General features: G+C 42.5%; 2 long non-coding RNA genes across 2 annotated transcripts; one reads left to right on the forward strand and one right to left on the reverse strand.

Moving 5' to 3' along the window:
* Positions 1 to 3509: 3509 nt before the first annotated feature.
* Positions 3510 to 13755, reverse strand: LOC116058990. The gene is made up of 3 exons (XR_004107173.2): positions 13743 to 13755; positions 8269 to 8401; positions 3510 to 3685 (listed from the first exon to the last, which is right to left on the reverse strand). It is a non-coding gene; the product is annotated as an uncharacterized LOC116058990 (long non-coding RNA).
* LOC116058991 lies at positions 8264 to 26552 on the forward strand. The gene is made up of 3 exons (XR_004107174.1): positions 8264 to 8343; positions 25123 to 25128; positions 26542 to 26552. It is a non-coding gene; the product is annotated as an uncharacterized LOC116058991 (long non-coding RNA).
* The last annotated feature ends 342 nt before the right edge of the window (positions 26553 to 26894 follow it).

The raw sequence follows: 26894 nt of genomic DNA on the forward strand, positions 1-26894 counted from the left end.
AACATATGGCCTCAGATCAGATGAAACAATTATAAAAATCGATCATTGATCTTTGGCCTAGGGTGGCTGGTATCAAGTACACTTATGAGCATCCCTATGTTCGAACATGGTGTTCATTATAGACAATCCATGACTAGCACAGAAGTCCAACAACGAACAACCACTCGGGTTTAGATCAGGGAGGCCCTTTCTCCCAATCACGCCCCTCCATGTGTCTCCATCATCGCCCATGCCCGCGCATTGAAGTCCCCCAGCAGAACTATGGAGTCCCCCACTTGGAGACCCATTGAAGGTCTCCAAGAAGGCCGAATACTCTGAGCTTTTGTTTGGTGCATATGCATACGTAGAGAGGCGACCCTCCTTACGCCAACGTTTGTAACTCGAGTGTACATTGTCCAATCTGCCCAAAAAATGTTATGCTTAATAAAAGATCAGGCCTGAAAGTTAAAGTCATAGTGCTACCTACTGGCAACAGGAAGTAAGCCCTGACAAAAATCATTAAATTTACTGGAAATTTACATTATGTGGTTTAAACATGATATACAGCAACATGACATATAAATAATGCGTGTTCTCTAGCGCCACAAAGTGGCGCACAATTTGAAATAAGTAATTTCCAACACTATGCAGTCCATGGAGGGAATTAAGTCTAAATCTTGCATGCAGTGTCCAACGGTCATGGAAATACACAGCTGTGTCAACTGTGAGCCGCTGGCACCCCCGTCATGTGCAGAATGCGAGGGCCGGTTCATCGCTGTTTGCAGCTTTAATTATTATTATTCTGCACTTTGATCACATTTTTGAGGGCCTAAACGTGCATGGAAAGTTGTGAAAATTTGCACACGAATAGGAACCGCTTCAGATTTTATATTTTATGGGTCTTGGAATGGTTGCAAAACACTGGCTCGATAGCGCCCCCTAAACCAAACAGGAAGTCCGCCATTTTTAATTGAAAATGCATTTGTTAGACGTTTTGGACCATTTGCAGGCGTTGTACTTTAACGAACTCCTCCTACAGATTTAACCCGATTGACTTCAAAATTCTTCAGCACAATCTAAAGACCTTGCCAAAACTAAGTTGCAAAGCTTTTTACCTGACGACAAACATTGTGGGCGGGGCATAGCGGGGAATTTTCATGTTTCGCCATGAATAGGGCCCGAGCACGTCATTATACTTTGATGTGCTCCTCCTAGCTGGTTGACCAGATCCACCTCAAATGGGGTCAGAAAGGCCTTAGGACCTTGATGATGCATTGCTGAAAAGATTGTGAGTCTGCGTTAAAGGGCGTGGCTGTGGCGGCACGGCAAACTTTGATGTTATGCCAACCCAGTCTCACGGCAGTTCGTGATGGCATCACGAAGAGAAATCTATTAGATCGTGATACCATCATAATATTTTGAAGATTTTCGTGATGGGGGTCACGTTTTTTAAACTAATGTATTTCAATAGGAAGCATCTTTCGTGATCACAGCACGATTCTTTCTGCCAGTCGGCTGCAGCAGAGAAGCTGTATACAGCTTTGCTATTATTGGTATTTTTAGCCCAATAACCTCTGTTTTAATCAACATTTATTCACCAGTTCTTATCATGGTGTATATGTATTTCTTTTAATGTTATTATTTCGGTCTATTTTGGCTTGCTTTGTTGTTTATTGATATTTTCAAAACTATAACGCTACATCTATCAGCATTTATTTAGATGTTATCATGGTATTCATTTCTTTATTTTAATAATATTATTTCGGTCTTATTACCGGTGAAATATTACAGTATGCTGTAAGACAGAAAAGTAGGCTACGATATGAGCCGAGCTGGACGCTTTCAAAGCCGATATCCCACAATGCAGTGCGGGCATTAATATCAGAGAATCGGACAGCAGGTCTTTAACGACAATATCGCTTCAATGTACATATTTAATCAGTGGTTTTGTCACCAGCAACAACACGTTGCTCAGCTTTGTTCCAGTAAGTTATGCACCGTAATAACGTTTTAAAAAATCAGCGAAATATTCCGGAAGTGACAGTAATTACCGCTCGGCAGATAGGAAAGATACAAATTCATAATATTCATAATATTGATGTTTTTGTCTAACATTGTATTTGAGGATTTAAACAATAAAGATAACAATAATAATAAAATACAATTTCATGTATTTGTCTCATGTACTGTTTGCTCGGTCGGCGGGCAGGCGGCGGCAATCTGAAATGGAATGAAGCCCATTCACGGCAGACAGCAGAAACACAGGAGTCGAACATGTCCTCCCACCCACCCCGGAAGAACTACAAGTACACTAGCTTTGTAACAGGTTCTGGGGCGCGTCTATAGTGGGAGTTGTAGTTTTAAATATACTGGTACATTTCTCATAAGTAGAAGTTGGCAGTGTAGAATTTTGGATACACCCTGGGGTTTTTTGGGATGGGGAACACACTGGTGTCATCAGATTGTAAAAATGAATCATCATATTTGACAGTGGGGAAACTTTGGAGACCATATCTACATGACAGCTAAGGTCCAGAGCTTTCTATAACAACTGGTCCTATGTGTGTAGCACTTTCTGTTGCTAAATGACAAGCCTTCAAACATGTACTGGGTTCAAGGTTCAGAGGTCAATATTTCAAAGCAGGAGTAATCTATCCTCTTCAGACTGACATCTGTTACTCTCCATGTTGAGACCTTTCCAACGATGTGTTTGCTATAGTCCTACGACAGCGTTTTAATTTTTAGATATCATGGAGACCACTTTGCCGGTGATACTTTATTGTCCCCAGAGGGATATTTGCCTTGAATTCAAATGCTTCACATATAACACTTGACATATTGTTTCATCGTACAGCTATACTTACAATAACAAAACAACATAAACAAAGTGATATGTAGCCAGACTGAAGCACATCACGCAGCCACAATCTTTTGCTCATCTTTCACAAACAGTGACAAGAGCAACCTACACACAACCCTATAGGCATCATATCATGAAGCTATTGCACAACCACTGCAGCCTCAAGCAACATTATTTAAAGTTTTATTGAGGTAGGTCCAAATTAGGCCTATAGTTCAGAAATATTTAATATTTAATATTTTATTTGGGGTACCTTATTTCTTCTGCCAGAGGATAAGTGCTCATCTGACATGAAGAATAAAGATAGATCAGACCATATTTTCTGTGCTTGCCTGGAGAGACAGTCACCTGATAAGCAAGCTTTAAATGAGATGTGTTTAGATATTGCCATGCTGACATATTAAAATGCTCTGTAATGCAGCCTTGTATAACATAAACCCTCTGATTCACTGTGAGTCTGCTCTAAATGATGTTGGGATCAGCAGTTGTGTTAAACCTGATTTTAACCAAAAGGCCTCAGAGCATCTGTCTCTGAAAGACAAAAGACCATGCGGTCTTTCAGACAAAGAGATTTTCGGCCTACATGGAAAATTCCAATCTATGTCTCCTCAGAAAAGAGGGCGAAGCCATTTCATGGCAACAACCAGCAAGTCACACGTAGGTGCTACTGCACAAAATGGCCACAGGTCCGAGAACTCTGATCTCCCATTGGCTCCTGGGACCATAAAACAGCATGGAGCCAGGTCAGGGGACCTGAGCCATAAATAGCCTGACCACCCAAAAATCCCGGTCTTCCGCTGGTGGGTCACGCTGCTGAAGGAAGCACACAAGCGCTTGTGCTAAAAACTTCCATTTTTTAACAAAGTGGATTTAATTAAAGGGATCCTGGAAACACACGTCGTGTTTCAACGCTGCAGAGAGAACAACGACGTTCTCTAGAAGAAAATCGGACACGGACACCATTGTTTCTTCAAAGTCGACTCTGGCTTGTTCCCCGCTGCCCTGGGGACCAGAAAGTTTCTCCGTTGCCGCTGACGAGCGACACAGGCCGTTCTGTTTTAACGTGGGAAGCTATGGACAGACACGAACGGACTGAACACACAGTAAGAAGGCTTAAGGTTTTCTGGGCAGAGGAATAGTGTGTTTTATTAATGTGTAAAGGCGAATGTTGCCATTGTTTACCATTAATGTGATCGATGCATAAGCGCTACGGTTGCGCATTTGATTTATTAATCTATGATTGTGACCACTGAGTCAAATCTATTTCTGTGAATGTACTCTGATCAGGGTGCATTTGTTGATATGTTGTGTTGAATATGTAGCTTGTTCAGACTGTAGGGTATTGTGCTTATCCCACTGCTGAGGAGTTTAGTTACTGTTCGGGGAGATAATAATCTCCATCGGTCCGTCTGTTCACAGCCGCGAGGCGACAAGTGCCCCACCCCGCGATCTGTGTAGACCGGCGGAGCCGTGTTATCTCTGTGGAGAATCAGCTGTTTAGCACACCAGAGTGGTTATAATGAACGTCCCCTCAGTCAGACGAAATTCTCAGAGTCTGCCCTAATTTCACGTTAGTCCAGACCTGAGTGACTGAGAGGGCTGGTCATTATCGATAACTAAGATCTAAGTGTGTATTTTTCTTTCCCCTTTCTTCTTTCACTAACCTCACGCACACAAACACACACACACACACACACACACACACACACACACGCAAACACGTGCGTGAATAGCTAAACCGCTAGCCCATAGCAAAGTAGCTAGTGTGTTCTTTTGGTCCGTAAGATGTTAGCCTGAAAACTAACCGGCTTGCTCTAGCCACACAGCGCTGCACACAGCACCACTACCTCCCTCTTGAGGCTAAATAGTTTTGTGCAGGTCACAGGAGTAGCCATTTTTGTAGTCTTTGAACTAGACTACATTTCAACACCCCCTCCTCCTCGCACTCTCTCACACACACTCACACTCATACAGACACAGACACAGACGTTCCTCTTCACATCACCTGCTGGTTTGTTTTTGCTTTGTTTTGTTGTAGTTTAAAAAGGGTATATTGGTTTTAATTGATCGAAGGATTATTGATTGGCCATTGATGATTTTGAATTTAAAGAAATTCTGTTATACCGTAAATAGCAGTTGTCTGTGATTATTTGTTTACTTATTGTAATAAGCTGGTTAAACAGGTCGTTGCTTGAATTCACCCTTCCCTTTGTTCCTTTAGAATATACCAGATAAAATAATCAAATTAATTCAGATCGGTATTTTAAAGGGAACACCACCTAAATGAGACAGTTTCACAGTTTGATTATTGGTCCCTGAGTTCCAGGGTGGTGCCCCGTTTTGATTGTTTGTCAATTTGGTGAAGTTATGAATATGCATATTCATAACTTTATTAATATTGATAAAACATCTTTGATAATTTGCCAATAATTAAATCTGTACAATAACAGATACCCAACAATGATACCACACACTTTCAACACAGGCCTTGCAGCCAAAGGTGTTGTCCATATGAACACTAAGGTGCCTATAGGAGCAGAGCCGATTGATTGGCTCATCATTTATGACCTCTGATACCCTCTGATCCATGTCACGACCCTTTCCTCAGTTTGTGAAATGGTTGAATGAGATTGTTGGCATGGCACCACAGGTATCTATTTCAGCAGAATATGCAAAAGTACTTGTCTGTGTGCAATATAGGCTGAGGTAGAAGTGTGCCAAAAATGCCAAAACACATTTTGTATATGTACACATACCCATACAAAGCTATATACATCTTACTCTGTGAACAAAAACCTCAGCAACAATCTGCTTAACCTTTTAATTTCCTGAAAATGCTTCCTAAAACTAGTCCCTTCTTAATTTTGAAAAGGTAGTCTCAGTAAAGGCTACAAAGGTTAGGATGGCTACAAGCTGTAACCATGGTGATTGATATGAGGATCATCTTCTGAATATAATAATTAATATGTTAGGCCTACAATAAATTGTTATTTCAAAAAAGTCATTTATTTTAAACAACTAATAATGCAGTGTGATTTTAAATCAAACTAAGTCCCACACATAAATATGCTCATGTTTTTTTCCCTTTAGTCTTTGCTATTAACATTCATCAACCGCAAAATTAGAAAATTGAGTTTTTAAATAACGATGCATGGAAAATAAAATTTAAAATGCTTCTCTTTGTAAATAGTTTATTTTTTGTTTTTCACAACAGTACAAGTCAAAAGCCATTAGGCTGTATTTCTAAACACTCAACTGTAGGTTTTTTATATAGGCCTAGTATTTTTCTGCGACAGGGCAAATCAAAGTGCTTAGCATAACACTATTTTTTCATTATTGGTATTTTTATTGTATAAATTCTCACGTACAACGTGCAGCAATCTTTCACAGACGTGGAGCGGTAATTACTACTTCACTTCCAGAATATTTTGCAGATTTTTTTAAACGTTATTACGGTGCATAACTTACTGGAACAAAGCTGAGCAACGTGTTGTTGCTGGTGACAAAACCACTGATTAAATATGTACATTGAAGCAATATTGTTGTTAAACACCCGCTGATCGCTGTCCGATGCTCTGATATGAATGCCCGCATTGCATTGTGGGATATCGGCTTTGAATGCGTCCAGCTCGGCTCATATCGTAGCCTACTTTTCTGTCTTACAGCATACTGTAATATTTTACCGGTAATAAGACCGAAATAATATTATTAAAATAAAGAAATGAATACCACGATAACATCTAAATAAATGTTGATAGATGTAGTGTTATAGTTTTAAAAATATCAATAAACAACAAAGCAATCCAGCTTCCCTGGCCGAAATAGACATAATAACTGAAATAATAACATTAAAAGAAATACATATAAACCAAGATCTGGTGAATAAATGTTGATTAAAATAGCGGTTATTGGGCTAAAAATACCAATAATAGCAAAGCTGTATACAGCTTCTCTGCTGCAGCCGACTGGCAGAAAGAATCGTGCTGTGATCACGAAAGATGCTTCCTATTGAAATACATTAGTTTAAAAAACGTGACCCCCATCACGAAAATCTTAAAAATATCGTGATGGTATCACGATCTAATAGATTTCTTTTCGTGATGCCATCACGAACTGCCATGAGACTGGGTTGGTTATGCACACTTAATAAAATGTCAAGGGGGGGGTTTCGGGCTTGAGTGCATAAATAACGTTATAGTTAATGGCTACGGGCACGGAGAGAACGTTTGGTAAGATTAGCTTCGGTTAGCTCCAGTCAAATCCAAATATAGCAAGCAGAACACACTGCCTCGGAGAGGGTGAATAACCAGACAATGTGAATAACCAGACTATGTGAATAACCAGACTATGTAAATAACGTTCGGGGAGTTTTGGCAGCGGTGTGGCTGCAGTGTTTTTACGGTTGATCAGGACAGTTAAATCCCACGGGAAGCCACAACAACACAAGTAGCATGCACTACTACTAACGTAAGCCTGGCTCTGAGCCTAAAGGGAATTGTTGATGCTGTGACATGCGCGGAGTGCACAACTTCATGAGGAGGAGGGGCTGTAGGTCGCTGGTCTGTGTGCTATAAAATTACATTGTTAATGGGAAAAAAAATGTAATTTTCAGATAATCAGATTTATCTACCTGGGCGGGTCGCCCAAGTATAACCTATGCATGTGAAACACTGATATCAGATATGAATTTGCCCTTTGAGCAGTATATCAGCATAATTCCGAGCTCATACTAAAATTCAATGAGCTGATCCATTGTGCTGGGCAGCTGAGTGGAAATAGATACAGGCTCAGAACGCCATTTAGAAGAAAATTATTGAGAGGGAACGCAAAACTTATTGCAAGGGAACGCAAAATACTGCGAGGGAACGCAAAACTTAGTGCAAGGGATCGCAATATATATTGCGAGAGAATGCAAAACATATAGAAACGTGATCGTTTGTTTTGATTAACAGAACAACACAAAACATACAGCTCACAACATGAACCCCCCCCCCCCCCCGAATCCCCCACTCGTCATCACCACTTATTTACACAAAAATTAAGACAAAATGAAATAATAACCATAACATGCAAGACAATACAATAAAAAAAAAAATAGACAACTGTAAACGTGATACAATAAGCACATAGTGTTGGGACCGAGGGAAGTAAGAGTTAAACATTATCTTTTTCAAACAAAGGATTTTTGGCCAACATGTGCTCATGGACGAAGAAAGGGCCTGCCAGCCTAATAGTTCACGCCTAGGTGCTACTTCGACATGGGGAGTGTTCAACTAGTCTAAGAACTACATCCCATTGGCTAAAATCCCATTGGCTAAAAGTCCTCAAATGCACCGCCGAAATTATAAAACTTTGGAGCGCCAGAAACTCTCGTCTTCCGTCTGCAACAGCCGTTGCTACAGAGAGTGCGTAAGCGCTTGTGCTAAAACTTCCATTTTCTGGAAAAAGTGGATTTAATTATGGTGTCCAAGGAGCACCGTGGATCCTATGAAAAACGCACCAGTGTTTTTCATATCTGCAGAAGAAGGACAAACAACGTTTTTCTTCTCAAAGTCGACAGAGCTCCCTTCCTTCTGCCCTTGTTGGAGGGAAGGTTTCTCAGTGGCCGCTGACGAGTGACACGGACCATTTCTGTTTTAGCGTGGAAAGCTATGGACAGACAAAAACGGACTTAAGGTTTTCTGGGCAGAGGAATAGCATGTTTTATTAATGTGTAAAGGCTAATGTTGCCGGTGTTTACCATTAATGAGTTTGATTAATAATGTGCTATGTGTTAGCTAGCGTAGCTAACGTTAGCGCACTGCTATGTGTTAGCTAGCATAGCTAACGTTAGCGCACTAGCGTGCTATCCTTTTCCCAGAATCGTGTCCGATCGCAGACAAAATGGCAAAATCAAATGCAATCCAACAGCACATTATACAACGTAAACAAAGACACGTTTTGTTGCCGGGGGCCCTTTATGAAATGAGCAGTGGTGAAAGTTACGACATCATGTTATGATTGAGTGTAGCTAGCTAGCGCGTTAGCTAACATTAGTTGAAATAATTACACTTAATGATTGAAACACCGCAGTGGGTGCTGTATATTGGTCAAATGTGCCTAAGAATTGCAGTTTGTATATATCTATATATTTGTTTGTCTTTTGAGAGGTGATCTGAACACTTGTGGATTGTAAAAGAGAAAAACTTGACAGGCTTGTACGGCAGCTCAATGGAATTCCCAGTGCGTTTTGCCCTCCAGGCTCAGCGACAGTCACGTCACTGAAAACTATGAATTCTCTGACCAATCTCCTGCTCCATTGTCCCCTCACTTGCTAACAAGAACCCAAGATACTTGAACTCCTTCTCTTGGGGAAAAGACTCATTCCCTACCAGAAGTAGGCAATCCATGGGTTTCCTGCTGAGAATCATGGCCTCAGATTTAGAGGTGCTGATCCTCATTCCAGCCACTTCACACTTGGCTGTGAACAATTCAGTGAGTGCTAAAGGTCATGGACCAATGATGCCATCAGGACAACAAAAAGCAAAGATGACATCCCCAGGTCACCGAACTGCAACCCATCTCCACCACAACTATGCCTCGAAAATCCTGTCCATGAATATCACAAGCAGGATTGGTGACAAAGCACAGCCCTAGTGGAGGCCAACCCTCACCTGGAACAAGTCTGACTTACTACAGAGAACCCGGACACAGCTCTTGCTTTGGACATACAGGGATTTGACGTACAGGGTTTGGATAGCCCCGAGAAGGGACCACCTAACCCCATACTCCCACAGCACCTCCCACAGTATCTTCTGGGGGATCCAGTCATACGCTTTCTCCAGATCCACAAAACACATATAGACCAGATAGGCATACTCCCAGGCCCCCTCCAGGATCCAGGAGGAAGAGTGACTTTGACTACCTCAGTGACTTCCCCCAGGGAAATTGACGATGATCTCCCATCAGCCTCCAGATCTGCCCATACCATAGAGGGGATGATAGTTGGATTCAGGAGTTCCTCAATGTACTCCTTCCACCGCCCTATTACCTCCTCAGTTGAGGTCAACAGTGTCCCATCCTTACTGTACACAGCTTGGATGGTTCCCCGCTTCCCCCTCCTGAGGTGGCGAACGGTTTTCCAGAAGCACCTTGGTACCGACCAAAAGTCCTTCTTCATGTCTTCTCCAAACCTCTCCCACACCCGCTGCTTTGCCTCTTTCACGGCAGAGGCTGCAGCCCTTCGGTACCCTGAAACTGCCTCCGGAGTCCTTTGGGATAACATATCCCGGAAAGACTCCTTCTTCAGTCGGACGGCTTCCCTGACCACCGGTGTCCACCACAGTGTTCGTGGGTTACCGCCCCTTGAGGCACATAAGACCCTAAGACCACAGTTCCTCGCCGCAGCTTCAGCAATGGAAACTTTGAACATTGTCCACTCGGGTTCAATGCCCCCAACCTCCACAGGGATGCACGAAAAGCTCCGCCGGAGGTGTGAGTTGAAAGTCTGTCGGACAGGGGCCTCCTCCAGACGTTCCCAATTTACCCGCACTACCCGTTTGGGCTTACCAGGTTTGTCCAGAGTCTTCCCCCACCCCCTGACCCAACTCACCACCAGATGGTGATCGGTTGACAGCTCCGCCCCTCTCTTCACCCGAGTGTCCAAAACATACGGCCTCAGGTCAGATGAAACGATTACAAAATCGATAATTGACCTTCGGCCTAGGGTGCTCTTGTACCAAGTACACTTATGAGCATCCCCATGTTCAAACGTGGTGTTTGTTATAGACAATCCATGACTAGCACAGAAGTCCAACAAAGAACAACCACTCTGGTTTAGATCAGGGAGGCCGTTCCTCCCAATCACGCCTCTCTATGTGATTGGCCCACGTGCGTGTTGAAGCCCCCCAGAAGAACTATGGAGTCCCCCACTGGAGCCCCATGCAGGACTCCATTAAAGGTCTCCAAGAAGGCCGAATTCTCCGAGGTTTTGTTTGGTGCATATGCACAAACAGTCAGAGTTTTCCCCCCCACAACCCGCAGGCATAGGGAGGTGACCCTCTCGTCCACCGGGGTGAACTCCAACGTACCGGCGCTCAGCCGGGGGCTTGTGAGTAACCCCACACCCGTCTGGCGCCTCACACACTGGCAACTCCGGAGAAAAAAAGAGTCCAACCCCTCCCTATCCAGGAGTATGGTTTCAGAACTGAGAAGCCCCACCAGATCTAATTGGTAGCGCTCCATCCCACACAAGTTCCAGGCTCCTTCCCCCACAGAGAGGTGACATTCCAGCGAGCCAGCAACTGTGTGGAGGAGGGGTGGAGGTTGTGCGCGGTCACGGAAGGCATGTATCATGTGGATGCGCCGACAGTTTTGTTGTCATTACTTAGAATTCCTCATGGGGGAGACAGAAACTACGCACTATAGCTTTAAGTGCAGTGTACTGCAATGTGATGGCTGCAAGCCACGCTACATAGCAATTGGAAATCCTCATTAGGTTTGCAGGTTATCATCTGAACAGTTAGGCTACACAGACAGCTGACAAACTATAAATGAAAATCATAACGTTGTCCAGCTGGTCTGAAACTGAGTCAAATTACAATTTAATTACCTATCAACCATCAAAGTGCTGAAAGAAACTGATGAAATCATATCGCTCACTGTCCAAGTTTGTCTGCCTCAATTAACCACAACCATTACTCCTGCCCTAGAATGCCCAGAATGGTATACATATACCCAACTCAGTTATGTTAGATAGCCCTCTAAACTAAAGCTCCATTACCATAATTATGCTTTGTTAGGGTCTAAAGCTTTTCTTTATCTTTCAAAGCGTAATGGATTATTTATCTCAGAATCTGGCCAATCCAGCAATCTTAGTCGAAGTGGTAGAAACCAGCTGAGACCTGTTAATGCATGTTATTTCTGATTCAAAGGGCTTTATTTTAATTATATTAATCAGTTCAAAACAGAGTAATTGTTTTCCATAATTGTCACTATTCATGAAGACAAATGTGTAAAGTGAATGTATTTCAAATCAAAACTGCCTTATGTATTTCAAATCAAAACTGCCTTTTTACAGTAAACAGCTAGAACTGACAGTAGAGAACACGATCTGCTTAGATTGTGGTAAAAAATGATGAAGAAACAACAATGGCTGAGCCTCTTCGCCATTTCCTCCCAGTCAGACACTAATCTTGCCTGGGAGCCAGAGAAAACTGCAAGCTCATGTTTTATTTGCTCTGGCAGATGTGTCATGTCCCCCTTCCCTTTGGACAGGGGGACAAGGGTCGGTTGTACTCCCTCTCTCCTTCTGAGAATTTGGTTATGAAGGAGTATATCGATTCTGCTCTAGCTGCCGGGATCATTCGGCCTTCGTCCTCCTGTTGGATCAGGCTTCTTCTTCGTGGGGAAGAAGGACAAATTTCTGCGGCTGTGCATCGATTACAGAGGGCTCAACATCACCGTGAAGAAAAGGTACCCCCTCCCTTTGATATCCTCTGCTTTTGAGCTTTTGCAAGCGGCCACCATCTTTACCAAATTAGATCTCAGAAACGCTTATCATTTGGTAAGGATCATGGAAGGGGATGAGTGGAAGACGGCATTCAACACTCGCAGTAGACATTACAAGTATTTGGTCATGCCTTTTGGTTTAACTAACGACCCTGCTGTTTTTCAGACGTTGGTTAACGATGTTCTCAGGGATATGTTGAATGTGTTCGTGTTTGTTCATCTCAATGACATTTTGATCTTCTCCCGTAACCCTGAAGAACATGTTCAATATGTACGTAAAGTACTCCAGAGACTGCTAACCAATAAACTGTTTGTCAAAGCAGAGAAATGTGGGTTCCACGTTCCCATGATGTCCTTTCTGGGATACGAGTTGAGCATGGACCCGGGGAAGGTCAAAGCAGTTAAGGCCTGTACCCACCAATCATAAACAGGTTCAACGTTTTCGTTTTTTGTTACTCACCATCAGGTTTTCTTTCCGGTCTTTGTATGCCTTCCCGCCTTGTGTGATTACCTTTCCCCGCCCTAATGTGTTGGAGGTGGGTTTCCGTTGCCTGTCCAGCCAGTTGGAGCAAGCAGCTCATCTGGGGGAAGATGCCCACAACACCCTGCCCTGCTCTTCCACCAGTCTCACCCCTTTTCAGTGTTTGTACGGGCACCAACCTCCCGTCTTCGCTGCCCTGGAACAGGATTTGAGTTCCCTCGGCTCAAGCGTTGGTATCTCGGTGTCGGCGGACGTGGACCAGAGCTCAGCAAGTTCTCCTCCACAACTCAGCACAGAACAAGAAGTCTGCGGATCGTCGGAGGACCAATGCCCTGACCTACACTGAGGGTCAGAAAGTCTGGCTGGCTACCCGGGACCTTCCCCTTCATGTGGAGAGCCGTAAGTTGGCACCTTGTTTCATTGGTCTGTTAAGAAAGTTATTAATCCGGTTGCTGTGAGGTTGAAGTTGCCCAGGACAATGAGGGTTCACCCTACATTCCAAGTGAGTCGAGTTAAACCAGTTCAGGAGAGTCAGCTAGTGCCAGAGACTCCCACACCCCCTCCTCCATGCATCGACAGAGGACCAGTCTACACTGTGAGGAGGTTACTTGCTGTCAGGAGACAAGTGAGAGGCCGACATTACCTTGTGGACTGGGAGGGGTACTGGCACGAGGAGAGATCCTAGGTGTCAGCCAGCAACATTCTGGACCATGAGTTAATTCGTGAGGTCCACCAGCAACATCCTGAGGAGCCTGGGCCGTCAGGAGTCAGCCTTTGAGGGAGGGGTACTGTCACGTCCTGCTCCCGTGTCAAGTTTATGTTTTTAGTTAATTTCATGTTTTCTGTTTGGTTTTCCATTTCCTGTTTTATTTTGTTACTCACCATCAGGTTTTCTTTCCGGTCTTTGTCTGCCTTCCCGCCTTGTGTGATTACCTTTCCCCGCCCTAATGTGTTGCACCAGTGTCTCGTTCTCGCCCCTGTCCTCTGGTATATAAACTCACCTGTACCTCACCTCAGTGCAAGATCGATTGCAAGATTGAGCGTTTATTCCCAGTTACCTTTGTTCCCTGTATTCCTGATTTCCTGTGTTTCGGACCATTGCCTGTTTTTGGACTTCCCCTTAGTACCTGTCAATTTGGATACTGTCCGGGAGTTGTTCTGTGCTCTAAATAAAGACTGTAGAATTTTACTTACCGGAGTCGTGCATTTGTGGGTACATCATTTCTGTGAGCATGAAACACACACACACACACACACACACACACACACACACACACACACACACACACACACACACACACACAAAAAGAGTCCGGTTCTGGTGGTTGATTAACGCAGATATGTGCTGATGGGTCGGATGGGTAGCGCACTGCCATGAGTCCATTAGGCAACTGTCTGATTATTCCAGTTTAATTGTGATATTTTGTGATTAAATTCTGAATCTGCCATGTTCTCTGTCAGATAAATGTTGTAGTACATTGTCTTCCTCTGATGTAGAAGTACACTGTAAGTCAGTAGTAGGCTATACAGTGGAGTTGCATATTAAGTGGTTTGGGGTCCTTCTGTAAGTAATTTTGGGGTACAATTTGGTTTTGGAGAAAGCAGCAATACCACAGGCCAAGCAATCGGCCTGTTCCAAACAGGCACATTTTCAACAGGCACTGTACTAGTAAGTACAAACAAAGAAGAATGCTGACGTTGAAATTAGTTTGTAGGTACATCCCCTGCATCCCCTGTTAACATTTTAAGTTCAATGTGCCATTATACCAGTGTTTCATTCCTTTTTCTTTTTTTTTAGAGCAGCTATTATACTACTGTTCTGGTCTTACTTTTAGATTCAGGACTCCTATAGAGCAGCCTGACATGATTGACCGCACAATAAACTATGTAGATCGTCGGGAAACTCTTCCCGTCATCTGTGCACTTTCTGCATCTCCAAGCTTGGTTTAGGTTCCTACTCCCCCTTGCCCCACTTCGCCCCCCCCCCCCAGCAGAGCCCACAACGTTGTGATTGGTCATCTTACGGAAGACCTCCGAAGGGGTCAGTTCGGAGATTGGAGCAGCATGACCATGTAGGATTACCATTGACGTAGACCAGAGATCTTCAACAGGGGGTCCGGGGTCCCTAGGGGGTCCCCAGAGTTGCTGCAGGGGGGCCACCAAATTATTGTGAACTTTTTGAAAGTTTTTCATTACACAAGAATACTCTGCACATCTATAATGTGAGACAGGTGCGTCGGAGGGGGATAAGTAGGTCAAAAGTTGCAAAGAAACTCCGGCACATTGTCTGATTTAATAGTAGCAACAGACTATCTAGACTACTAGACCATCATCTGGCAAAATGAATGAAGGGAGATCTTTGCGACTTTTAAAATTTTTTTTTTTTTTCACATTTTGTTTCAAAAGAAGCTGGAGGCAGCAAAAAAAAAAAACAGCTGAAAAAAACAGGAGAGTTTGGGAATTACTACAGAGTTCACACGTCAAGACGAGTATGGTTGTTCGCCGACACAAAAGGGTAAGTTACGTTACCTGGTAATGTTAGCTAACATTTGCATGTGTTCAGGGTCACAGTCAGTATTTACTATACTCTATACAAAGTATTACATGAACTTTAGCAACCATTATTACACACTAAAATATGAATGTGGTGTACTGTTTGTGTTTCAGATCATTCACGCTTTGCAAAATCTGTTTGGGCGTTCAACCGAGCTGCAGAGTAGTGGGATGTTATTGTTCCCGGTTTCAAACACAGTCAGTGGGTTCAGAACTTCAGAATGTCCGAAGAAACATTTATCTACCTGTACAACAAAATGCGTCCAGCAATGGAGAAACAGGACACAACCTTCCGCAAGTGTGTACCTCTAAAAATGAGATTGGCCATGGCATTGTGGAAGCTTGCGACCAGCTCCGACTACAGAACTGTTGGCCATCTTTTTGGAGTAAGCATCACAATTGTGTGCCGGTGTGTTCAAGAGTTTGCTGCTGCTGCAGAGATGTTGTTGGTGCCGGAACAAATTTGTTTCCCAGACCAGGAGAAGTTTGCAGAAATGGCTGCCTACACTGAGAGCAGATGGGGGAATCCTGCAGTGTATTGGTGCTATTGATGGATCACACATACCCATCAATAGCACCACAAGAGTACCACTGCGACTATTTCAACCGTAAAGGCTGGCACTCCATCATCCCTCAAGGTGTTGTTGATGGAAAGGGACTGTTCTGGAACGTGTTCGCAGGACTGCCTGGCAGCTTGCATGATGCTCGGGTTTTGAGACTGTCCACATTGTGGGAGTTAGCCAGCCGTGGCAACTACTTTCCAGCTTCCACCAGGAACATCGGTGGTGTTAATGCTGGCTACTACATCCTGGGGGATTTTGCCTATCCCTTGCAGAACTGGCTCTTAAAACCATTCCATGACACTGGACGGCTCAAAGCAGAAAATCTGATTTACAGCAAGAAAAACTTGCAGGGCACGGGTTGTTGTTGAGACTGAAGGGAAGGTGGCATTGCCTTATGAAAAGAAATGACTGATGTAGAACTGGTGAAATCTATGGTGCTTACTTTCTGTGCTTTGCATAATCTTTGCGAGACTCATGGAGAGGCCTATGACAATGACTGGGATGCATCTGTGGCAGCAGAGCCTGTGGTGGCACTGTCACAGGTTGCAGAGGAAGAAGGCAGGGATGTACGAGAGGGTTTGATGCGCTATTTGAATAGCTAAATATTAAAAACATTGTTTAATATATTGTCTTGTTGTTTTAAATTATAACTGTGCAATATTGGAAATGACATGCAAAAGCCCTTGTAATATGAAACCATGATGAAAGAAATATTCTTTAATTAGTTAAAAAGGGGTTTATTGAACAAATGTGCAAACATGCAAATAACACAACAAACTATATACATAATTTAGGATCAGGAACAGAGTCCCACTTGCTGTGCAGCACCTGCACAAGCTGGCTCAGAGTCCCAAGGAAGGCCTGACTGAAGGCAGCAGTTGCTGCTATCTCCTCCCTTCTACACGGCTGCTTCCAGCTCCCTTGCCTGGGCTGTATCTTTGAGCGCTATCCCAAAATGGCGCTCACGCTGTTCTTGTATCCGCTCCAGCTGCTCCACTTCCGACACCTGCATCTCCCTCAGGACAGCCAGGTGCTATATTATGCGTAAAGTGGCCATATTATACTCATTTTCAGGTTCATAATTGTAATTTGAGATTGTATCAGAATAGGTTTACATGGTTTAATTTTCAAAAAACACCATATTTTTGTTGTACTGCACATTGCTGCAGCTCCTCTTTTCACCCTGTGTCAGGTCTCTGTTTTAGCTACAGAGTGAGACCTCGCAACTTCTGTAACATCTTTGTTGTCTGTCGCACATGCGCAGTAGCTAGGTAAGGATTACATGAGCTAGCTAGCTGTTTCTGCAACTTCGGCCTGTACAAGGCAGGATTAGCCGGGAGACTTCTTCTAAATGAGGGCGCACTTCCAACTTTGTATGGAATACCTGCAGAACAGGGACATGTAAGTAGTTCTATACAATTTATTTTGTAGATTAGGGTGAATTTGTGTGTGTTGTAGCAGTGTTTTGCCATTGAGAACGAGCTAGCATGCTAGTGCTAGCATGCTAACGGTTAGCCCCCTAGGCCCCTCATCTTGGCTAGTTACGTAGAAAGCCGTGTAGATTTTGTACAGCTCACCCGGAGACTGAAGGCAGGACACATTCAGAAATCCATATCTCACTCAAAACAGCATGGATATTTTTTTTTTCAAAGTTTGTATGCGTGTGGAAGCACCAGAGACACAAAATAACATCCCAAATACCAGAAAAAGTGATTTTTTTTTCATAATATGGGCACTTTAATTTAAGCACATAGAATAGACTCCAAGACTACAGGCTAGAATAGTTAGCTTTTTCTCTTGATATGATGCTAAACTGGTTGCCTTCTGCATGTCTGTGTTATGTCTTCAGCTATCAGACATCTCATCTTTATGACATGCAGTTTTACATGTGATACATGTGTGGCCACCGTGTTTGCTTTTTCACACGAGTAAAAAACACAGGTGCACAATAGTACTCCTAATACTGTGTCTACTGTGCATGTTAATGCAAATATCTTGGATGCCTTGTTCATTATAGTTTTAGTATTATTTAGTATCATTATATACTAACCGGTTGCCAGTGTCGACGCTGTTGCCAATGACGAAGGTGCTGCCCGTGCTGGAGTCGCCGGGGCCGATGCTCCTCCTGCCCGTGCTGGAGTTGCCTGGGCCGATGCTCTTCCTGCCCGTGCTGGAGTTGCCGGTGCATCCACGGGAGTCACTGAACCCTCTTTGTTTGTCAAAAAGGAATCTTGAATAGAAAGATCAGAGATGTGTTAACCCTCATGTTGCATTTGTGTAACTCCAGGCTGTATTAAAAATGTTTTCATCTCAACCTCATGAGGAAATAATGTTAGCACTAGCAGCTAGTTAGAGCTAGTAGTGATAGCATTAGCTTATTGTTATCTGCTAATGTTGTTTTTACACAAGTTTACGAGTAACCTAAAATATCATGGTTGTTAGAAGTGAGCTTAACAATAGCCAGCTAACTGCAACAAAACTTTCAAGCAGAGTGTGCCTACAGACGTTAAAGTTAAAAACACTTACAGCAGGGGTTGTAGCCAATTCCGTGGTCTGTCCCGGGACCATGGTCTCTGGCAGGGACCAGTGGTTACTGCCACTAGGGGCGCTAAAGACACTGGTTGCAACCAGCTCCTCAGTGGTCTGCCCTATGGTCCCTGTGGTCTGTGAAGCGGCTTTAGTATTTTCTCCCCTTTCCTGTCGTTTTGGCAGCACTGTTAGCTGGATAAATGTCAGAGATCATAATCTTTTGTCTATAAAATACACTATATCAGATATATTATGATTTTGATTTTGATTTGCATTGCTATAGATCTTATCTCAGTTAGCTATTAGGCTAACTGAAATAAAACCATGCCAATCTCTAGGTTTGGTGAAGGGTATGTGATGATGTGGGGCTATTTTAATTCCAAAGGCCAAGGGAACTTTATCAGGATGCATAGTATCCTGGATCCATGAAATAACTGGCCTTTAAAAATAATAATCTGCCTTCCTCTATGGGAATTTAACATAGGGGTATGTATAATTATGGCCCCTGTATTTTACGGAAGAACATTTATTTATTTACAATATATTATTCATTCACAAAAAAAATTGTCAATTTCCAAAAGATGATATTTTTATTCCTCTTTTTAGTCAACTTTAGCATGGGTATGAATACTTATGAGCAGCACTATATATATATATATATATATATATATATATATATATATATATATATATATATATATATATATATATATATATATATGTATGTATATATGTATGGGGAAGATTGATGAATATTCATTAGGGAACTCATCACTGATTGGCTCGCCCTGACATTTTTACCCTAACCATAACCAATCCCACTCCTCTTGCCTAAACCTAACCAAACCAACCAGAGCAGGCAACAAGTACTAGCCATTCAGGGATCAGTCCCCTAATGAATATTCATGAGTCTTCCCCTACCACCCTACAAAAAAAATGTCACGTTCGCGGGCCCTGGCTTGCGCAATGGCAGCAGGTGGGAATTTTCTTGAATCAAAGTTGTCCTGAGGGCAGAAATCCAAAATGAAAAAAAAAAAAAAATCACCTTACCAAGGAACCAAACTCCAGACTCCCAGACCAAAGCTCAGTGTTCTAACCATTCACCTAGCAGTTCTTACAGAATGTGGTACAACTGTTTACCACTTGGTGTCTTCAAGCCTCAGTTGCTAGGCAACCATACTGTATATAAAAAATAGGTACTAACTAACAAACTAACGGTTCTATGCTTTCACTGAAGACAGAAAGCACAACTGGAGTATCCATTTCCCGCTAGAAATTCAATTGTTATAAACTTTAGAGACAAAACTTTCCTAATATGCCAGTTTCTGCTGTCAAGGAAGATGAATGTCGGCCATGATTTCGGTGCACGCGAGCAACGTGTTTTTGTTGTTACGTCACAGGGTGTGAATAGCTCAGCTGTGTGGCCGAGGCTATTCGTACCGGGGGTGCAAATAGACACTCCGACATTTTTTTCACTTGGGGGGCTGTTTGTGAGGATTCGAAGTGAAGCAGTTTGATGTCGATGGACATTAACTTAGCCACCCGTTAGCTAGCTAGCTAGCTAGCTAAGTAAGTTACCTTTCTCACTGGAGGGGCTTTTTGTGAGTAACGTTAGTGAAAAACATTGTTTTAACAAGTTCGACAGACATCAACGTTAGCCACCGGTTTGCTGGCTTAGTTAACGTCAGCTAAATTGCCTTTCTCGCTCGATGCACTGTTTGTGAGCACAGAAGTCATTTTAACCGGTTTAACGGGACATTTTTCACCTGTAGCGTCTTGGCGACACTGCCCGATTTGATTTTTGGAGGCCCGCGCAGGAAGAATAAGTTGCCACAATGACCAGGGTTGTAGTGCTATTTGCTTAGCTAGCTAAGTACCGGAGCGCACCTATGGCATGCACACGTGCACCCACTGATTTGTGCCTCCTCTCAAAGGTTAATTTTTGTTGTTTTGTTTCAGGTGTGTTACGAGTTCACCAGAGTGGTGGGGAAAAGTCTGCAATAGAATTTCTTTGATGAACTTGACCGTTTCTCTCCAAGGCTGATGGACCTCTTTAGGAAAAAGAAAGGCCTGACCGGCCAGCTTTTGGCTGAGCTTTACGTCAGACAAAGGTGGGTTTGACTACATTAGTCTACTATCTCTCTTTCCTCTCTCTGTTCATCTCTTTTTTCTTTCATGTTTTTTCTTTCTTCTCTGCTCTCTATCCTTATCTTCCCATCTCATCTTCCTTCCTTATTCTACTTTCCTCTCTTCATATCCTAATTTTCTTTTCTGTCCTCTCCATTTTCCTCTCCTTTTGTCATCTTGTCAGGGGCGCCTTATAGGGGGGAAAAGTTAGGACAATTCCAAGGGCCCATGACTGACAGGGGCCCCAAAAAATAGGTAAAAACTAATATAAAATTATTAAACCATCATCATTCAGTATATATATTTCAAATATAATAATAAAATGAATGATCTCTTTGTTTTTACTTGTTTTTGGCAGTAAAAGTTAAATATCCCCATTGACCAAAAAGTAAACATCCATATTGACCGACCACCCCCCTGTATCTGCATGAAATGGTTTGGTCCTGCACGCTCAGTGACGGAGTTTAGTTGCAGTCAGTAGGGGTGGGCGATACTGAGAATTTTGGTATCGATCTGATACCAAGTAAATACAGGGCTAGTATCGCCGATACCGATACTTTTTACTTGTAACGTCACAATCATTGAATCATTTTGTGATTTTGCCTTTAGTTAGTTGATTATGATTATGATAAAACACAGGACAAAGAGTTTAGGCAAATCTAAATGTTTTTATTTACTAACTAGAACAATATAAAACAATGTAATGGTATAAAAATAATAAAATAATATAACAAAATATAAATATAACAAAGTCAACAACACAACCAAAAATACCTTCCATTACACACAGATATAAATAAAGTCAGTTGTGCAAAATAAGTAAACAAAAGCCACAATGTATAAATATAAATATAACAATATAAAAAACACAACAAAAAATACACTGCACACAGATATTTGTGAAAAATAAAGTCAGTAGTAAAGTAACAAAGTCAGTTGTGCAAAATAAGTAAACAAAAGCCACAATGTATAAATATGAATATAACAATATGAACAACACAACAAAAAATCATCACAGGCTTCTCTCACTGTTCTGACTCTCCGCTCTACGTCTCCGGCAGAGCAGGGAGGGGGCAGAGAGAGAGAGAGAGAGAGAGAGAGAGAGGTGCGTTGTTTGCACACTGCGCACAGACTTGGAGAGACGCTGTGCTCGCATGAACTCGGAGAGAAACTGCAACAAAAGTATCGATCTCATCACGACAGTATCGATCCGATACCAATACTCATCTTAGTATCTATACTATCGATATTTAGATCGATACGCCCAGCCCTAGCAGTCAGTAGATGTGCCAGAACTACAGTGACCACAATGTTGCCAAGTAACGTTAAATCAAAATCTGGTTTTCAAAAAAGGAACGAGAGAAAAGAGAGAGAGGAAAGACAAAGGAAAGGGTGTCAAACTGTAACCCAGTTTTTCACCAAGAAAGGTGGGTAGCCTATAGTCTGTGAGTGGTATTAACCTGTTGGCTTAATGTCCATAGTGGAATAAGCTAGCTAGCTACAGACTAGTGTTAGACTACATTCAATCACCATTTAATCAGTGCAGGGAAACGTTTAGCAAGATATTCATATTAAATCATTGTCCCTGCCCTTTTTAGCAGACTTAACAACAGATGAGTCAGCAGCACCCCAGTCTCCCCCTAACTGTGCCCCTCCCTGTTCCAGTGAAGAAGGTGAGCAACATTGTGTTCAATGTAGAGTTTAGATTCTCGGCCCGAGTATGAGCCTGACCCGTTATTTTCCGCCACTATCCTCAGGCCAGGCCGGGCCAAGCAATTTATTATTTTTTTTTTATCCATTACCTATTTAGCCTAATTGTGTGGGGAGAAAGCTATGCCATAATCAGAAATATTATAAATATGTATATATAAGCTATATAAAAGTATTTAGGCTGCAGTTACAAAACGCAGCACTTCATGCGCGGAGTCTCCTCCTCTCGCACGCATCACACCGGGCCTGCTGTGTTGTATTGTGTATCTTAAGTGCAACATGGAGCTTGAAGATGTAAAGAAAAAAAGAAAAACAGGAGAATTACTTTGAGCAAGTGTGGAGGAAAGTCGGAGGTATGGAAGCAGTTTAAACAAGTCGTGGGCAGTGACAACAATATGTTGTTCATCATTGTTTCTTTTTTTTACGTTTCTTCATTCGGATCCATTTGCGATCCGTTCCATTCTGAATACAAGCACATACAAACAGCACAGTTTACAGGCTTTGTCCTTGTTGCATTATTCTAAACAGATTTCTGCAGTTCAACAACAACTCTGAATTGTAGTTAAGAACGTGTCAGTTTAATACGTGGGCCGTTGTGCCCATGTATTAAAAAAGTGTCGGGTTTAAATCAGGCTCGGGCTCATAATTACAGTTAATGTGTCGGGCCGGGCCGGTCTCAGACGCAACGTGCTCGGGCTCGGGTAGGTTCGGGCTTGATTTTTTGGGCCGATCTAAGCTCTAGTTCAATGACATGCCAGTTAGCATCATTGCAGGGAGTCTGTGGGGATTGCTCTGTCTCTCTTGCTCTTTTTACCATTACAAAAAAGAAAATGAAATATTTATTAATGACAGAAATTCAAACACATAATAACATAATAACAATTATTTTCTCACATAATGATCATTATGAAATAAAATAAAAAAACAACAACCTACTGTCTGTACAGATGCTGGACAGTTGGAAACAGTGAGTATCTTACCTGAGCCTGCATGCATGTACAAATCACCAGCAGTAGATATTGTGCTAGTACTAGTATTGAACTACAAGAAGCAAGACAGTTGCAAGCCTTTAATTAGAGTTATGTAAAGCTTTTTATGGGACAGTTAGGTCCTAGAGATGTGGTGACAACAGCTGCGCAGAGGGGGCCCAATTAGATTTTTTTGTCATGGGGCCCAAAATTCCTGGCGGCGCCCCTGCCTCTTGTACATAAACATTGTGGGGAATTTCTGTAATTTATTTGATAAATACCTGCGATTATCCTTAGCAAGATGTGTTTTACTCTTGTGTCCACTATCTTCCAGACCACTGAGCCAACACACATCAGGTGCCTGTCTTCAGGGACTGCCTGTCATCTTGGCGGATGATTCTTCTGCCTTCTTCAAGACATGCTCTGTAAGTTAATAATTTTTTTGTAAATGTTGCAGGTGCATGCTCATTTGTCTCATTTTAAGCCATTAATGAACAGTGCTACTTATTTTCAGAATCAGCCTATTTGATCAGCATTCAGTGTCTCCTTAAGGGCCTCCATTAAGTCTTTATCTTATTGCTGAACAAAGATAGTTTACCCACTTTCAGTCCCAGTCCTATTGAAAAGATTTAGAAAAGTGCTCACCATAACTAAGGTTGTATGAATCATTTTACATTGCCATTAATCAACTAACTTATTAACGTTAGTTTCAACCGGTGACAGTAAAGTAAAAAAAAAAGCAATTAAGGTGAAATGTACTGAGAGTCATATGATTCACAAAATTGTTGCATAGCAACAAAGTTTCTGGGAGCAGTTTTCTACATATTTTCAGCACGAAAGTGGGTAAACTCCATATTTGGGGCAAAGTGTTGCAACCTATACTGTACACAAGGCCACTTTAATGCACGGGCTTACCTGGGCTGAAGCCCAGGGGTCTCCCAAGTTCAGGGGCCTCCCATGTTCAGGTTCATGAAGCGCTGAAAAGGTCATATTGTTTTGTAACTTGTCAGGTTTTCTGTCAATCACTCTAATCGCACGTTACATGGCTGCTGATTGATCCAAATTAGGAGTGACCCACGTGGCCCTATAGCCTATGGCCCGTGGGTTTACCTATCAGAATGTCTCTAGTTAGTTTTGGGGTGTGTCCCTCTATGATTGAGTGAGTGACATTAAGTGGAAAATGTCGGGGAGGACGTTTGAGAGTGGTGCCCAGAAAAGAAAAAAACTTATTAAGAAGGAGTTGCGCGAAAAAGAAATACTAAAGAGCATCCCAAAGCTCACCTCACGGAGGAAGATCGCTATTACACACACCGGAGGGAGCAGAGGAGGCGCAGGCCGCGCAGGTGGATGTAGCTGGAGAGGAGCAGGGGACCGCCCGCAGCAATGGAGAGGAGGAGGAGGGGGGAGCACACGAGCCCCAGAGAGAGGACCAGGCCGCAAAGCAGTTAGGGGGAGACGAGTCAGATGACCCATACAACAGTGACCTGGGCCGCTGGGGAAACAATATTGACGCAAAAGTGCGGGCTTATTGGCCGGGAATGGGACCGGAGTCCTGTCAAAATAAAGATGCTGACATGTCGGCATCAGAACGCCAGTATAAACAGCAGAGAAGATTTTTCTCAAAAATGCATTTCAAACGCAAACTCAGTAACGGAGAGTGTGTGCCCAGAGAATGGCTCTGTTATTCACCATCAGCAGGTAGTGTGTTTTGTTTTGCATGCAAAATATTTGGCGAGAACAAGGAAAAGTCAGCATTTGTGAGTGGGGGTTATTCTGACTGGAAACATGCTAATGATCGTATAGCAGAACATGAAAGCTGTGACGTTCACAGAAAAGCCATGATCTCTTACATCAATCAAGCAGCTGACAGTGGACTCAGAACTCAAAAAACAGTTCAATGAGGAGTGTGCATACTGGACACAGGTTCTACAGAGAGTTGTTACTGTTGTGAAGTTTTTGGCTGAACGGGGACTTGCTTTCAGGGGTGCCACAGGAGTAGTATATTACATGCGGCTTTGGGGGGCAGGGGGGTAGGGGGTGCGCGCGCAGCTTTTTCTAGCGTTCTGATTGGCCGAAAAAAAAAAAAAAAAAAAAAAAAGTTGAAATAAATGAAATCGATATATACCCCGGTTTGTTATCCCCCCTGAGCGGAAGGTAAGTATGTGAGAACCAGAGCTGTGACTGCACGGAGTGGTCTGTTACAGTGTGGTGAAGTTTTAAAATCCTGTATTCCTAAAAGGGAGTCTGGCGCGGGGGTTAGCATATAGCTACCACCCCAGTCTGTATTGACGTTTCGCCGTCTGAATGCGTGATGACGTCGTCAATGGGTCCGCAACGGTGTGACGCATTGGAGTTTATTTAGATCAGGTGTTAAAACGCAGGTGTTAGGCCAATGGTTAGGGTTAAAAAGTTATGGGGCCCCTGTTACTGTATGACGGTCATAGAGGAGGGGTATGTAGGGGCTATGTCTAGGCATGTCTGGTCACTTTTTTACCTACTGTTTTCAGCGAGCTAGCTAGCTTGTCAGTTCGGCTTGCCACCTTCGATCATCTCAAACAGCTCAACGTTGCATTTTTATTTTCAAAACCTTTGAGGAAAAAGCAAGAGGGAAAAACGTCCTACAGGCATGTCTACAAAAGGTGAGTAATTTAAAAAATATATATATATATTTATATATATGTTATGTTTAAGCCTATTCTAATATATTTCTTTCACATCATTCATGAATTAAAACGTTTTGTGGAATATATGTTTATCTAGCTAGTTTGCACCACTAGGGCCTTCCCCAAAGATCAGGAGCAAACCTGCTTGGGACGACGACGATGATTTTCAACAAGGTAAAATATATATATATATATATATATATATATATATATAGATAGATATAGATATTGACAAGACATTGTTGTATAATGTGATGTTATGTCAATGCTTGGTCTTTTATGTATTCCTTTTGTTCTGTTTGTATGTAGGGAGACCTGTATTACAGAATATAAGCCATCTCCTAAACAAATCCGGTGGCTTAATAAGAAAAAGAAATCGAGCTGAAAACCCCAAGAAAGCTGAAATTGGGTAATTATCTACAAAAAATGTTTATGTGCTTTTTATTATTTATTTTTATGCAGGGGTTTTAGCTAACTAATGTCTATATGTTATCTTTTTGTTTAGGTTGCCTTTACCTCTACAAAAGCGAAGGTGCGGTGAGCTGGTTTCAATAGACCCCAGCATTGAAATCCCAGGGCCCCAACAGACCTGTGAACCACAGCAGCTATTTGAGGACAGTAGCATACCCAAACCAAAGCGGCTTCACCGAATAAGGAAGACCCTTATCGTGGTGAGTTGAAAAAATAGCAATTAAACTGTGTATGTAATATTTAAAAGATGTTATTTTCTCACAAAGTGTGTGTGTGTGTGTGTGTGTGTGTGTGTGTGTGTGTGTCTCAGAAATCTCAGGCAAACCTCCCTCTTAAACCCTCATGTTCGACCGTTGCTGGTGATGAGGTAGCAACCGAGGACCTTAATTATGCTCTAGAGGTACCAAGCTTTGTGTCTATCTGCATATATTATACTAATGAGCTAAACATATCTATCTATATATTAAAACTGTTTCCCTTTATGCTTTCAGACACTGAATG

This window comes from Sander lucioperca, chromosome 11, assembly GCF_008315115.2.
Source record: "Sander lucioperca isolate FBNREF2018 chromosome 11, SLUC_FBN_1.2, whole genome shotgun sequence".
NCBI lineage: Eukaryota > Metazoa > Chordata > Actinopteri > Perciformes > Percidae > Sander > Sander lucioperca.